Source organism: Ictalurus furcatus, chromosome 23, assembly GCF_023375685.1.
Source record: "Ictalurus furcatus strain D&B chromosome 23, Billie_1.0, whole genome shotgun sequence".
NCBI classification, from domain to species: Eukaryota; Metazoa; Chordata; class Actinopteri; order Siluriformes; family Ictaluridae; genus Ictalurus; species Ictalurus furcatus.
The window spans coordinates 822733-837334 of NC_071277.1; the positions used below are offsets into that span (position 1 = coordinate 822733).

A 14602-nucleotide genomic window follows, 5' to 3' on the forward strand; every position below is an offset into this window, starting at 1 on the left:
TCTGGAGCCTTGTTCAAAGCATGGGACCAGTGGATCGATGGTGGGATTGTTGGACAAGATCCGCAGGATCTCTTCTGTAGAAAGAGGAGGGGATGAGTGAACATTTCGTGCAGGAATAGGGGTAGGAGAGAAGGACTGGCAGATTTTTTTTTTTCCAATTATCTTGAAAATTTCTTATCTTGAAAGAAGAGGCGGAGGGTTAAGAAGTGAAGAAAAGATGTTGTGGAGCCTGTGAGGATCAAGTGCAGGGGCATTCAGCTCTCCCTTTTACAAGACACTATAAAATAAGAAATGACAGACCACAAGGCACAGGCAAATTAACAACCTGGCACAAGTGCTAGCACATTCATAACACATGCAGAATTGCAACGGGCACACAGGTTGATGCTGTGAGCTCAGCATTTTCAAAAACATTTTCACATCCACACAAAACCAGTGAAAAAGGAGTTTTAAAAGTTTAAAACTCTCCACCTTAGAGGGCGATTTTGCTTAATTTTCAGTGACCATAAACACTCTTTTCGTGTGGACAGGGGGCTAAAACTCAAAGAAAGTTTTCAAGTGTTCAGAAGTATTTAAAGTTCGATACGTTCTAAGGCTTGATTAATGTTGTACAAACAGTACATATATAGGGATACATCAGTCCCACGGTTTCCATTTTCAGTACAATATCAGAACTCTGTGTGTGTGCTAATACCCAATACAGGTCTGATACTGACATTCTCTTAGTAACTGTGAGACTCTGAGACTTTTATTCCAATGCCTGGAGAAACATCAGAGGTGTGGTGCCAGAATGCTTTAAGACAAGTTGTATCCTGTGTTCACATGCAAGATCTACATCATGTCAGTCAACATCACATGGCCATGGCATAAAATAAAAAATGGCAAATCCAAACTTGTACTGATCAAGCAATTCAGGCCAGCATAGGCCAATACTCGGTACTGATTTGCATTTATCCTTAATAAATAAGTGCATTTTATATAATATATATATATATATATATATATATATATATATATATATATATATATATATATATATATATACACACACAGTCGTATGAAAAAATAAGTACACCCTGTGGAAATATATATATTTTTTTTTTCAAATTTTTTTTACATATTTGGACAAGCAAACTTTTGATCCTCTTTGAAACAGTGCCTACAAATAAAGCTGATACACGCTATCAAATGACATGCAATTGAATTTTTGTAGTGATTTTTACAATTTAAATTAATGAAAAAAGGATCAGTCACATGGAAAAAGTAAGTACACTCCTACATTTATCATACCTTCAAATCAAATAATCGAACTATGTTCTATAACATGTAAAACAGGAACGTGAAAGGAATATTCTCAAAGTGACTCATGTAAACACCTTAATCACAAAACTGTCTTACTCAGAATAAGGTCAATAATTGGATTACTGCTGTCCATGTAAACGTAGTCAGTAACAGCAGACATGTTTGGTGCAGTTAAAAGACAGCTTTTCAAGAGAAGCACCTCATACCAACTGTGAAGCACGGTGGTGGAAATGTTATGGTTTGGGGTTGCTTCGCTGCCTCAGAGACTGGACAGCTTGTATTTATTGATTCAACTATGAATTCTGCATCATATCAAAGAGTTCTTGAAGAAAATGTGAGGTCATCTGTCCAAAAGTTGAAGTTGAACTGAAAGTGGACATTTCAACAGGATAATGATCCTAAACACACCAGCAAATCCACCAAGGAACGGCTCAGAAAGAAGAAATGGAGGGTTATGGAATGGCCTAGTCAAAGCCCGGATTTGAATCCCATTGAAATGTCGTGGGGGGATTTGAAACTGGCAGAACATGCAAGAAAACCCTCAAACATCTTGCAACTGAAAGAATATTGCATGGAAGAGTGGTCAGAAATTCCAGTAAGCCGATGTTTTTACACAGAAGACTATCACATTACTTATTTACTTACTTTTTACACAGAAGACTAGCACCTCTATTGATATTTATGTTGAATAAATGATCAATAAATAAATCTAATTGTCCTTGTGGTGTTGTTCAAGTATATTAACTTTATTTACAAGCGTTGTTTCAAAGATGATCAAATGTTTGTCCAAATATGTCAAAAAAGCCAACAATTTCCATGGGGTGTACTTATTTTTTCACATTTTACTGCTGGAATCATTAGGAGTGATTTAGAATAGCAAAACAGTACAGAACCTTTTCCCTCAAGCAAGAATGTTTTAATGACATTTTCTCATTTACTTAGAAAGTCTAAGATCAGATTGTTTCAAATCCAGTGATGAGTCTGACTATGAGTAAGCAGCTGAGGGTGAACTGCTTTTTGACGTGTCAAAGAGTTTGGCATTGTGCCCACCCTGTTTTAATAGTCTTCCGTTCATACTGCATATTAAGTTCAGCACTCCACCCGAGAACATAATGGAACATTGAACACATCAGTTTGAGTAAGCTCACTGTCGGTATATTATTACAACTGGAAAGACTTATGTCTATGACAGCCCTGGTCTTAAGAGAGCATGTCTCTATTGCTGTCTTATTTGTAGTTGCTTGTGCTAAAGCTCACAATTCACACATTTAACCAGACAGTATATTTTTATTTATGATGTATATTTAGGAGTTTTTCCTTGCTACCATCACCTCTGGATTGCTTAGTAAGGATAAATATCCATCCATCCATCCATCTTCTATACCGCTTTATCCTTTTCAGGGTCACGGGGAACCTGGAGCCTATCCCGGGGAGCATCGGGCACAAGGCGGGGTACACCCTGGACAGGGTGCCAATCCATCGCAGGGCACAATCACATACACACTCACACACCCATTAAGGATAAATATATAAATGTAAAATTTGTATACAGATTTCTCTAAAGCTGCATTGTGACAATGTCCATTGTTAAAAGCCCTATACAAATATAATTGAATTAAAATCACTGATAGTTAAAGCCTAATTTTCACAGTCACATTACTGCAAAAAGGCACTTGGATACAAAGTGAATCTTTTTCTTCTTTTTAAACACTTGCTACAGTCCTCTCTGAAACTATTGGAACAGCAGGGCCAAGTCATACACCTAATGTTTGTGCTATACACCAAAGACATTTGGGTTTGAGATCAAAAAATGGATATGAGACGGGAGTTTAGGAATTCAGCTTTTAGTTCCTGGTATTTACATCTAGATGTGTTAAACAGCCTAAAACATAGAAGCTTTTTGTATCGGAACACTCCATTTTTAGGTGAGCAAAAGTATAGGAACAGATAAGTCTTGTGGTAAATTAAAGTAAATAACACTTAATATTTGGTTGTGCATCCCTCGCTTGCAATAACTACATCAAGCCTGCGACTCATTGACATCAGCAGACTGTTGGTTTGTTCTTTTGTGACGCTTTTCCAGGCTTTTACCGCAACCTCTTTCAGTTGTTGTTTGGTTTGGGGTTTCTTCCTTTAGTCTCCTCTTCAGGGGGTGAAATGCTGCTTAACTGGGTTAAGGTCTGGTGATTGACTCGGCCAGTCTAAACCCTTCCACTTTCCCCCCCTGATGAAGTTCTTAATTGTGTTGGCAGTGTGTTTTGGATAATGATCTTGTTGGATGATAAAGTTCCTCCCAATTAATTTGGAAGAATTTCTGTGTAAATTGGCAGACAGAATGATCCTGTAGACTTCTCAATTCATTCTGCTGCTACCATCATGAGTTACATCATCAATAAAGTTTAGTGACTCCATTCCAGAAGCAGACATGCAACCCAAGCCGTGACTACCTAGTTCACCATGTCTCACAGATGAGCTTGTATGTTTTGGATCATGAGCAGATCCTTTCTCCTCCACACTTTGGCCTTTCCATCACTTTGGTAGATTTTAATCTGGGTTCCAGAACTTTTGTGGCTCATCTCTGTATTTCTTTGTGAATTCCATTCTGGCCTTTAGATTCTTACTGCTGATGAGTGGTTTGCATCTTGTTTTATGACCTCTATATTTCTGCTCTTGAAGTGTTGATACCTTCACCCCTGCCCCGTGGAGGTTGTTGGTGATGTCACTGCCTGTTATTTATGGGTTTTTCTTCACAGACCTCACAATTTTTCTGTCATGAGCTGTTGTTTTTTTTTTTTCCTTGGCCGATCCATTTAGTGTCTGTTGCTCAGTACACCAGTTTTTTCTTTCATTTCCAGGACATTCTAAATTGTTATATTAGCTATGCCCAGTGTTTGTGCAATGTCTCTGATTGATTTTCCCACTTTTCTCAGCTTCAAAATGGCTTGCTTTTCTCCCATAGACAGCTCTCTGATCTTCATGTTGGCTGATCCTTTTTAACAACAAACGCAGTCTTCACAGATGGAACCGAAGGCTAAAACCAAGCATAGATGTTCAGAGCTATTTATTGTTTAAACAATCAATCTAACAGGACACACCTGGGTAACATGAAACATTTGTCAGTCAGATGTTCCAATATTGGGTTATCTGTTACAAAAAGTGTTATTGTTCTATGTCATTTAACACGTACATATAAATAGCAGGAAATAAAAGCTGAAATTCTAAACTCTCTTCTCATATTCATCTTTTGCTCTCAAAACCAAATGTCTTCAGTCTACAGCAAAAAAAAAATTGAAGTGGCATTGCCGTGGTATTCACTGCACTGAAATTCTGACATCTTTTACTACGTTTTAGTAGTGGAGTGGTGGTTTGTTCCATACAGTAATACCACCATATGCAATTTCCACACACGAAATCGTTTCACTGCTGTTGAAGTTTTGTTTAGTTAACATGTCATAAGTGGTTAACTTCCTCTATGAGGATTTTAACATTAATTTCACTGCGTTTTAATGACATGTAATGTTGCCACAAACCTCTGGCTTCGGTATAGCTCCCTGACCTGTCTGACTAGTTCCTCTGTAAAGTGAGATTGTTTTGTTTATCATATCAGATAGATTCGCTAATGTTTATCCAGCCACTGTTCATTTTCAGATTTGGCACCAACCAATAAAAACACTTGCATTCACACAGAGACCTGGTGCAATGACGTGGTTAGAACTTAATATTTTTAAGTTCTGGATTTGGAGTTTTAAGAGTCTGGATTTGGAGCATAGCATCTATGACAAATTAAAGTGTGTGGGGCTGGTGAAGCGATATGGAGTGGGATTTGACTTTAAGCAAATGTGAAGCGACATGATGGCAACTATCAATTAATAACTGATTTACATACACAGATAACACATGCTAGCTAGTAACATGAACGGTGTCTAAAAACATACTAGAGCTCACATTAACCCCCTTCACAAACCCCACTCCTCCCAGCATTCAAATAGTTTTTGTGTGTGTTAAAAGAAGGTGGTTAAATGTATTTAAATAAATCTAAAAGGCGCTTGTTGTATTAGAGGAAAATATCACTGCAAATTGGTACAGAATTCTTCAGACTGATCGCCTTTATCCTACGATGAAACATTTATATCCTGATGGGTATGGTCTCTTCCCAGCTTTAGCTGTAGCAAATCAGTCAAAAGTGCTGACAGCTAAAACTGCAAAACAGAGACAAACCTGGCACCAGGGTAAACCATGCAGTTGGGTGACGAATAAAAGGAAAAAACAAACGGATAAAAAACATGAGTGTCTTAGTAAGTTGTTGCACTACCAGAAGCCATCAGTACAGTTTCAAGGCACAAGTCTCTGTAATTGTACTTTGAGGATAAACACCATTCTTCTGAAAGATATTTGGTCAGTTGGTGTTTTGATGATGGTGGTGGAGAGAGCCGTCTTAACACATTGCTCTAATGTCTCCCATAAATGTTGAGGTTGAGATCTGGTGACTGTGTAGGCATATGATTTGCATAGCATATGATTTGCAGCATTTTCATCCTCATCTGGTACTCAGTGTATGTGAGCAGTGTCATTCTAAGACTATACGTTCTCTGTATATACAACTTTCTGTATATACGTCTTTTCTGGAACGCATGTTTATCTCTCAGATTATACTATGACCGAGTTTTAGAATTAGGATTTAGACTTATGGAATCTTGGTAATCAGAAAAGTTGGCTTGAGTTTGTAATTTTGAGCCAGATAAATTAAAGGATGGCTTTGAAATTAGCTTACTGGGAAAAATGTATATGCCTAAGCACATTTATGCTACTGCAAAACATTTAATTTCTTTATTATTAAGCTAATGCTTGTATCACCCCAGGTTTATCATAGTAACTGTGTTAGAGCTGGGGAAATAATTATTAATAACTCATAAACAACCGACATAGGTAATATTTTACACTGAACTGTTAAAGTTACTTATAAACCAGAGATAAACAGTCGAAGAGCCTGTAGAGCAGTGTGAGGATTATCAGCAGCGAAACATCATAAACTGGATGAACAGAAAGTAGCGGTGTAATCTTCACATCTCTCCAGTGGTGTTATGGCCGTGGAGTTACATTTTAATATCTTTAACAATAACAATTGGCTGAATTCATTAATGCTAAAGGGACATTTTCCCAAAAAAGCATACGTGAGAGCTGGATGGAAGCTAGACACCAAGATTGTGACTTGTGGAAATAAAGCACCTTAGCAAAGCTTCACAGACTTTCCCACACAACCAGTGAGTCTGAGCCCTGTACTGAACTGCTTGGATGCACTTGATTCAATTCATTGATTCAGGTTATAATGTACTTAATAGTTCACAGGCCTTGGATTGGGATTATAAATTACACCAGACATGGAGATGCTTGATCTCCTCATCTCCTCTGCTTGCCATATTCACCCAGTTCACCCAAAATGGTGAACCGTTCCTGAACCAATAGCAGCATTGGGGGTTTTAATTAACTATGTTCTGTGCTCAACGACATCACAATTTCCTGTCTTTCATCCGATACACATCTAGGTGTCTTTTGATTGTAAGAACGTAAGAAGAATAACATACCGTAGCTGGTATTGACACCTTACCGGGTTAAGAAAATGTAACATAGTTTTCACTAAACATCAGTCTCTTCCACTCTAGCAGATTTTATTATAGATCTTATTAGATCTCAGGGGATGTTGTTGCAGAGTGTTGCATCACTATTGTCTTGATACTCTTCCTGTCTCAACTTATGTGGCTTTAAGGGGATTGATTTGCTTCATAAGAAGAGACTGCTTAGAAGAATGATAGTTTGTGCAATGACTGCCTTGTAAACCACTTTTTCAGGGCAATTCCAGCATTATGGATATAAAATTTGCACTAGTACACCACTCTCCCTGCCTCTTTTGAACAAAAATAATTGGGGGGAAATAATCAACATCATGTCATGAAAACCTTTGCATTAAGCCTATGTAAACATTGTTTTATAAATAAATAATTTTTGAAAAACATTTTGTCATTACAGATAAGACCATCTAAACATGTCTTATAATTTCACTTAAAGTTTAGTAACATAAATCATTTAATATTCAAACATTAACAAGTCCCTAATTTCATACGGTTTGATACATTGCATAAAAGTTGATATTTCTGTAAAGCTGCTTTGAGACAATGTCTATTGTAAAAAGCGCTATACAAATAAAATTGAATAGAATTGAATTGAATTGAATACGGTTATAGGCAGCAAACATTAGCAGTAGTGCTACAGCGTATGTGACGGTGCAAACCGCAGCTTTTTTTAAGCAACAGAAATGCCATGTTTTGTTTTTCCTGCTGGATAATAGTTAAATGACTCTGAGATTTTGAAAAGCAAGCTTGTTTCCTCCTTCAGTGTTCATGCAGGGTGCAATGTTTCTTGTTTCTTGTTTTTTAAGTAGCCCATAAGCTGATTTGCCTTGCATTTCAACAAGTGTCTGGCCCTTTCATAGGCCCCTGGCTCTATGCTGCTCAGTGATGGAGGTTGTTTCCTTCCTTTCCCCTTAATGAGAATGGAGCCTATTGTGTTCTTCGGGACACCACGGGTGGTGTGATGGGATCCAACATGAAGCAGAGTTAACATCGTGAAGTTGATGATTTTTCCAATGGCATGTCCCAGAGTGTTTAATTTCTTTTATACCAAAGCAGTTTGCTGATGATATTTTTATATTTTTTTGTATTCATTAAAGAACACTGTACATTTTGTTCAATTTTATAGTTATGTTGAACACTGGGAAACCTCCACAAAACAGGTTGGGTACTATTATTGCTTATGTTGTAGTAGCTATAAATAGCCATTCCCTCACCAACCTCTCTTTGTTTTTCTCTCACACAAGTTAAAAAGAAAAAACGTCTTGTTGCCGAGAAACTGCAAAGCCCTCTAAACTGAAGACGCCTTTGTGACAAAACGTAGTGGAACAGTTTTACCTCTGCCCGGTAAAAAGCACTGGAGTCTCTTCAGCAATAGTGCTGTGGTACAGTGTGACAGTGTATAGCATTGTCTCCAAAATATCATATTGACGTTATATGGCCCAGCTTTACAATATCACAGTGATATAAAGCACTTGATTAGGTCATTGTCATACCAGCGTCAGGACTACAATATAAGCGGACTCTTCCCTGCACTGAGAACCGTGCCTAAACCGAACTCATGTTTTGGATTCTAAATTTGAGATTTATTGTAATGTACGACATGAACTCCCCCAAAACCACAAGTTCAGCAGCTTTGGAGAAAAACCCTTTAAAGGTACGTCAACACTTACTGTGCAGCTTTATAGCTTCCTTTGTAATTTGACCAACCCGCAGAAGGCTTTGATCTCTGGGTGCAAGACTGAAGACTCTGAAGAGCTTCATGCCTCCTGGAATTCTTTACTATGATACTTTGCTTTAAGGAGTGTGTGACGTATTTCGTCCTGAGGAGTGCCTTTAATGCCTTTCTGGACTTTTTCCCTCTGCTGATCTAATGCTCTCGGCCTCATATGCACTTACAGTATACAGTTAGCTATTTGCAAACATCTGAACCTTGAATGTTGCAACCTGATTGGCTAATTGCGCTTCTGTGTATGCAGGCTCATGTATACACTCTTCTGTACACTGGTTTACAAAACACACTTTGAGCTCTGTGATACAATGAGCATGACGGAACACGATATAGTAACAGGAAAGAAGTTTATGGCTTCGTGTCTGAACAACCTCAGAGTGGCTAGTAAATGAAAGATCCTCACATGTTTACTGTCAGGCTACGGGAAAAGGTCTGTGGTTGGTAATGTCAGTCAGACAGCCTCTTCCTGTGAAAGCAGCAACCCAGGCGTATAGAAAAATCGTTCATACACAACTTATTTGCAGCACCTTCTATGTGATTAATGTGTTTGGTTTGAGCAGGTCTTGGCCAGTTTTAGTGTCAAAAAGTACCAGATTCTTTAGTGAAAGCTAGAAGTCCCCCCCCCCCCAAGACTCACAAGAATAAATGGAGAACGATATTGGCATGTTGCAGTTAATCAGTCAATTCAGGGTGATGTAGGTTAGGTTTGAAAATATTCTTTTTTCCCTGATCTTTCAGTTCACCACCTACTATTTTTCTTCCTTAATACATAAAATATATAAAAGTTATATGATGGTTTAATAAATGAAAAATGACAGACAAGCACTCTGTTAGCCAAGGTATGAGGAAGTGTGTGTGTGTGTGTGTGTGTGTGTGTGGTCACATGATGATGCCAAGATTTAGATTTTTGTTGTTTGATATAATAAATCTGTTTTTCACTATTATTTTGTTTGCAGTTATTCTGCAGACATCTTGGGGAAGTGTCTGTTTGTTCCTCATTCTCTGTACAGAGACTTTGATTGCTGGGAAAACACATGATTACAGCAGACTGTGTGCAATATTTTGTTCTTTAGTTTACATTAATTACACAAATGTACCATGTACCTGTATGTTTTATACTAATGGTTAATAATATCTTTTAAAAAAGTCTATTTTCTTTTAAATAGGAATTATATTTCTATCCCTAAATTTATATGAAATTATTTCCTTTAGTAAATCACACAGAGAGGCATAAGGTGACAGAAATTGCTACTTTTTTTTTTTTTGCAAACGAAGAGGGTGTTTTTCACCAGTTTGATACATGCTTCAGCTAATTCCAGTCTCTGACAGTTATAGGAAATGATTTAAATATGTTTTAGCTGATATTGAATTTACTGCATTCTTTGAAAAGCCTTGGCTAGGTTTATAAGCTTATTGTGCAGACTTGTAGTTCAGGAGGAGAACCTCAAATCTGCTGCGAATGGGAGGAAGTGACTGCACAAAAGGAAGTGGCCTGATCACCTCCCACTCTCCACCGTCTTGCTGTCTGCCACATACACTGTTAACAAGTCACTGCACTCCTGTGCTTCATAGACTAGGCCAGTGTATAATCTATACTGTTTTTATCATTCATCATGTTGAATGTCTAGTGAAGTGCTTAATATAAAATTAATCATTATATAACCCGTAGACACAATGTTGTAGCCTTGTGTTTTGGTGGTGTGGTAACTGGGGTTCTGTTTTAGTAACAGACTGCTACTATTACGTCCTCGAGCAATGGCGTGTAACCTGTAAATACCCCAGGGTGTAGAATGACCTGGAGTGAGTCAGGACTCTGTTCCTGCCTTTTAACTCAATTGGGAAAAGAAAGTAAGTTGTTCATTGGGAACGAATAATGTATAACAAAAAAGAAAAAGAAAAAATAAATAAATATATATATATATATATAAATCCTGGCCTTGATTTTTTAGGTTGGATATTTAATTGAATTACATTTAGTCATTAGTTTTTATTAATTTGTCAGAAATTGTTTTAGCCTAAATGACTTTCGAGTTAGATAGAATCAAGGAGCAAGTATCTACCAAACTGTTACATACGTAACAGAAACTATTACACTGAGGTTTCTGAATGGGGAAAAATACCTTTTTCACAGTTTATCTACAAAAATAGAATTTTAAAATGTTAAAAACTGCAGTGTGGGTGTTACACGACCTTCTCTGTCTCCAGACCAAGTGTAGGCAGTGCAGGACATCTGGCAGCATTATATCAGATATGTCGAAGACAAATGGGTAAAGATTTCCCAACCAATCTTGCAGAAATAATAGCGGCATACAGGATACAGAGGCTGCTAGCTGTTACAAAGATAAGATTCTAGATAGCTTTATGGGCCATGTGCATGGAGTGCATTGGGATTCAGACAGTGCCTGGTTACAGACAGTAGGACGCAGACAGTAGGACGCAGGACACAACATGTAGAGCAAATAAGCAATACCACAAAGCAAGTATAACATATTAAAACACTATGATAACCATATATATCAAATGATAAATAAGGTGCAGTATTATACTGAAAAGCAGCATAATAAGTAAACATTGTGTGCAGTATTAAGGGGAGGGGCCTAGAGGCTTCTCTGGAATATGAATTTCAGCTTCGGAAAGAGAGATGCATACTTTTGAACTGGTATTATTGTGGTTGTTTTACTATTATAAATTTTCAATTAAATGCCGTTGTATATTTCTTGTAGTAATGATCGGACTTTTGTGAAAATGAACACACTAAGTGTCTTGCTGTTGTTTGATTATTTCATGTTTTTCTTCATTTTATCCTAACGGTGTATAGGTTTACAGACTCAACTGTAGCTGTATGAAGAACAGTGAGCCACAGACGAGTCACAAAACATTCTTTCAAACTAGGAATAATACAAAGTGATGACCCTTGACTGATGACTCAATTTCCTCAAACTGAAATCCTGCTGAATGTGACGACTGCATGAAAGCTAATACGAGTGTAAACAGCACAAGGCCACTGCTGGCTCAAGTCTTTAAAACCTAGCTATTGCTTTGGAGTTGGGATCTACGTTATATGTCTATTTGAACCTATTTGGATCTGAAGCAGAGCTTCTATTGTGGACAGCACAGTAGTTGATTAAGCTATAGCTGATAAATGAGTACATTTGCTGTTTGACTGTTCTTAATCCCCCTGAAGTCATATGTATCCACTGGGATTATTACACGCTGTAATAAAGTGCTACTACGAAGTGTTAATGCCAGATCTAATAGGACATACAGTCATGTCTGAGTATCATATTATTCCACAGATTGTAGTATGTTCGTCTATACAAAAATGTAGTGTTTTGCTACATGACACCTTCATAAATTCTTCATGACAAGTGACAATAAGCCTACTTAAATATTTATAAGGGCCTTTTGCAATATGCATCAATCGTAAATACTGCTTTTGTCAATTTGTATGTAAAAATAGGATGGTCTTGGCTGACTGCTCACGTTGTATGTCAGTTACATAATGCTAAGTTAGTAATAAAAAAGAATGGTGCATGCTGTTCTAGGAAAGTAATCAGTGATGGGGTGCTGATTATCACTGGGCCATTACCATCCTGAAGTGTTTTCTGATTTTAGGCTTTATACCGCTTATACCACAGAGACCTGCCAGCGATTACAGTTTTTTAATAATTAAAGAATGACATGTCATACATTTCATTTGTTTGTAGTTTAAAGTTTAATGTTGTAGAACATCTGTGAAACAACTTGGTTCCTGTTATCACTTACATTGTAACAGCTATAAAACAGTAATTCCCTCACCAGGCTCTCTCTCTTTTTATCTTTCTTGTATTTTATCAGGTCATATTATAGAACAATGGCAAGCCGATCATCCTGAAGATTTCCCTGTGCTGGAAAATTTTATTTACTATTTTTACCATGTTACCACAGAAATGATAACGTATTAGAACAAGCACATTCATATAAAGCTTGCAGCTAAAATTGTTTTCCAAGATGTGGTGTATAATTAATCAACACCTTTTGACCAATCAGAGTTTAGCACTCAACAGTGCTGCAGTATTATGATGTGTTGCACAATGAGTGTTAACGTGGAAAAGTTCATCGAAGCTGCTTTGTAGCATATTTTGGACCCAGTACCATTGATTCCTGTCAGAAGAACCTTTATAAATGTTTAGCCTTTTTTGTGGGTGGTTGGGGGTGATGACCAAAAAAAGGACACCAGAGGGAACTGAAATGGGGAAATGCTTGAGCGTGTGCAGCTCCGTCACAGTGCTGTATACTCCCAGCCCAGGTCAGACCAGTGGCTCAGTGTTTTTCACTACTAATGTCATTTTATTTCTCTCCAAATGTTCAATTCACAGTGTCTTTAAAAATCCTGCTATAACTTCAGAAGATCATTTAAGATCACTGTCTCACACATTTTGGTTGAATTTTTCTCGGATGTGTAGTGAATCAGGCGCAGCAGCAATGCGGAGCTTTTTAGACACTGTGTACACCTAACACATTATTAGACACCGGTTGACTTGGTTGTTGGTCCATCATGTAGATGTCCTGTTAAGGGATTTTGTTTGTGTGTTGTATTTTACTGTGTGCAAGTTATCCTCTGGCCCACTTTTGGACCAATCCATTGCTGTTACCTGAGGAATTTATTGGGAATTAGTGCAGTTCTGACTCTTTCAGTAGCTATTTACACATGTTTTGGGACTGTGGTGTGATTAGCAGCTTTGAGACTGTGTATTATTAACACTACCTGATTTGATTGAAACGTCTGTTAAAAAGAACTCTTGTATATTAAATGCTAACAGTTTTTAATTGTCACACTCTCGAAAAAAATAATAGCTGACTTTACCGCTGCTAAAAAGGTTATTTTCCTCTATAAACCACAAACCCAAATGTCCCAACGGTGGTTATCATTCTACGATGAATAAAGCTATACCAACCACAATATGGAGATAGTCAGTGATTGGACCTAGGACTTAATTCTCTCTCTCTCTCTCTCTCTCTCTCAGTGTGAGTTGCAGTGCAGGACTGCGACCTTGGCCAAGTGCCTGGGTGGCTCTTCCTCCCCTCACCTTCCTCTGCTCATCTGCTGGTAAGTTTCCTGTGCTGTACTGTGCGTGGACATGTGTAGTTGCTTGAGATACAGGGGATACACAGGAGATTGTTCTATTATAATGTAGTTCCATGCATAAAACATGATTTATGGAAAATGTAATATTAGTTAAAACTATTCGATTATTATGAACATTCCATTCGCTTTCATTTAATGTGATATGCCTCTTGAGCCCATTTTATACCAGACTGGTTCCCTACCCAGCATGCAGTCTTGTTAATCAGATTGGTCTTTACATTGGACACTGGCTGTGTGTAGCGGAGCTAATTTCAGAAAAATAAAAATGCACTCATGCCTCTTAGTTAGTATCACTATAAAATGCAGTATTTGTGCGGTGTTGTGCTGTGCCCATAATCTAAACAGCAAATGTAGCGGTGCGTGCTCTGGAGACAGTTAAACTTAATACATTAAAACTTTGTGTGTGTGTTCTGCCACAGAGCGTAGAAGTGAAAGCCACTGGACTAGTGAACTTTGTGATCAGCTGCAGTGCTAATAATACAGCATGTCTATAATACCTAGTGATATTTTCACATTATGTTTGCTAAACCAGTGTCAGAAAGAACAGAAACGAATGATGCACGCCCCGACATGCACAAGCAGTTTTGGGCTCTTGCACACGGTGATTCATAAATGCATCATTCAGTGTGTTCATTTAAAGAGCCCCATGGTATTGTGCAAAAGTCTTGCAAGGAAATGCTATAGAGCAAAGATGCCTTCAAAAACAATTAAATTAAAATTTTCTACATTAAATAAAAGAGCAGTAAACAGTAATCAATGAAACAAAGTCAGTATTTGGTGTGATGACCCTCTGCTTAAAGAAAATAGTAGTCTCAG

General features: G+C 37.6%; 1 protein-coding gene across 2 annotated transcripts in view; it reads left to right on the top strand.

Annotated features, from left to right (window-relative positions):
• The window catches only part of fam49bb (family with sequence similarity 49 member Bb), a 70148-nt gene that overhangs the window by 13634 nt on the left and 41912 nt on the right, over nucleotides 1–14602 (top strand). For both annotated transcript variants that reach the window (XM_053611588.1, XM_053611586.1), the window contains one exon: nucleotides 13665–13747. The gene's annotated coding sequence lies outside the window, so the exon portion shown is untranslated. The remainder of the gene's footprint in view (nucleotides 1–13664; nucleotides 13748–14602) is intronic.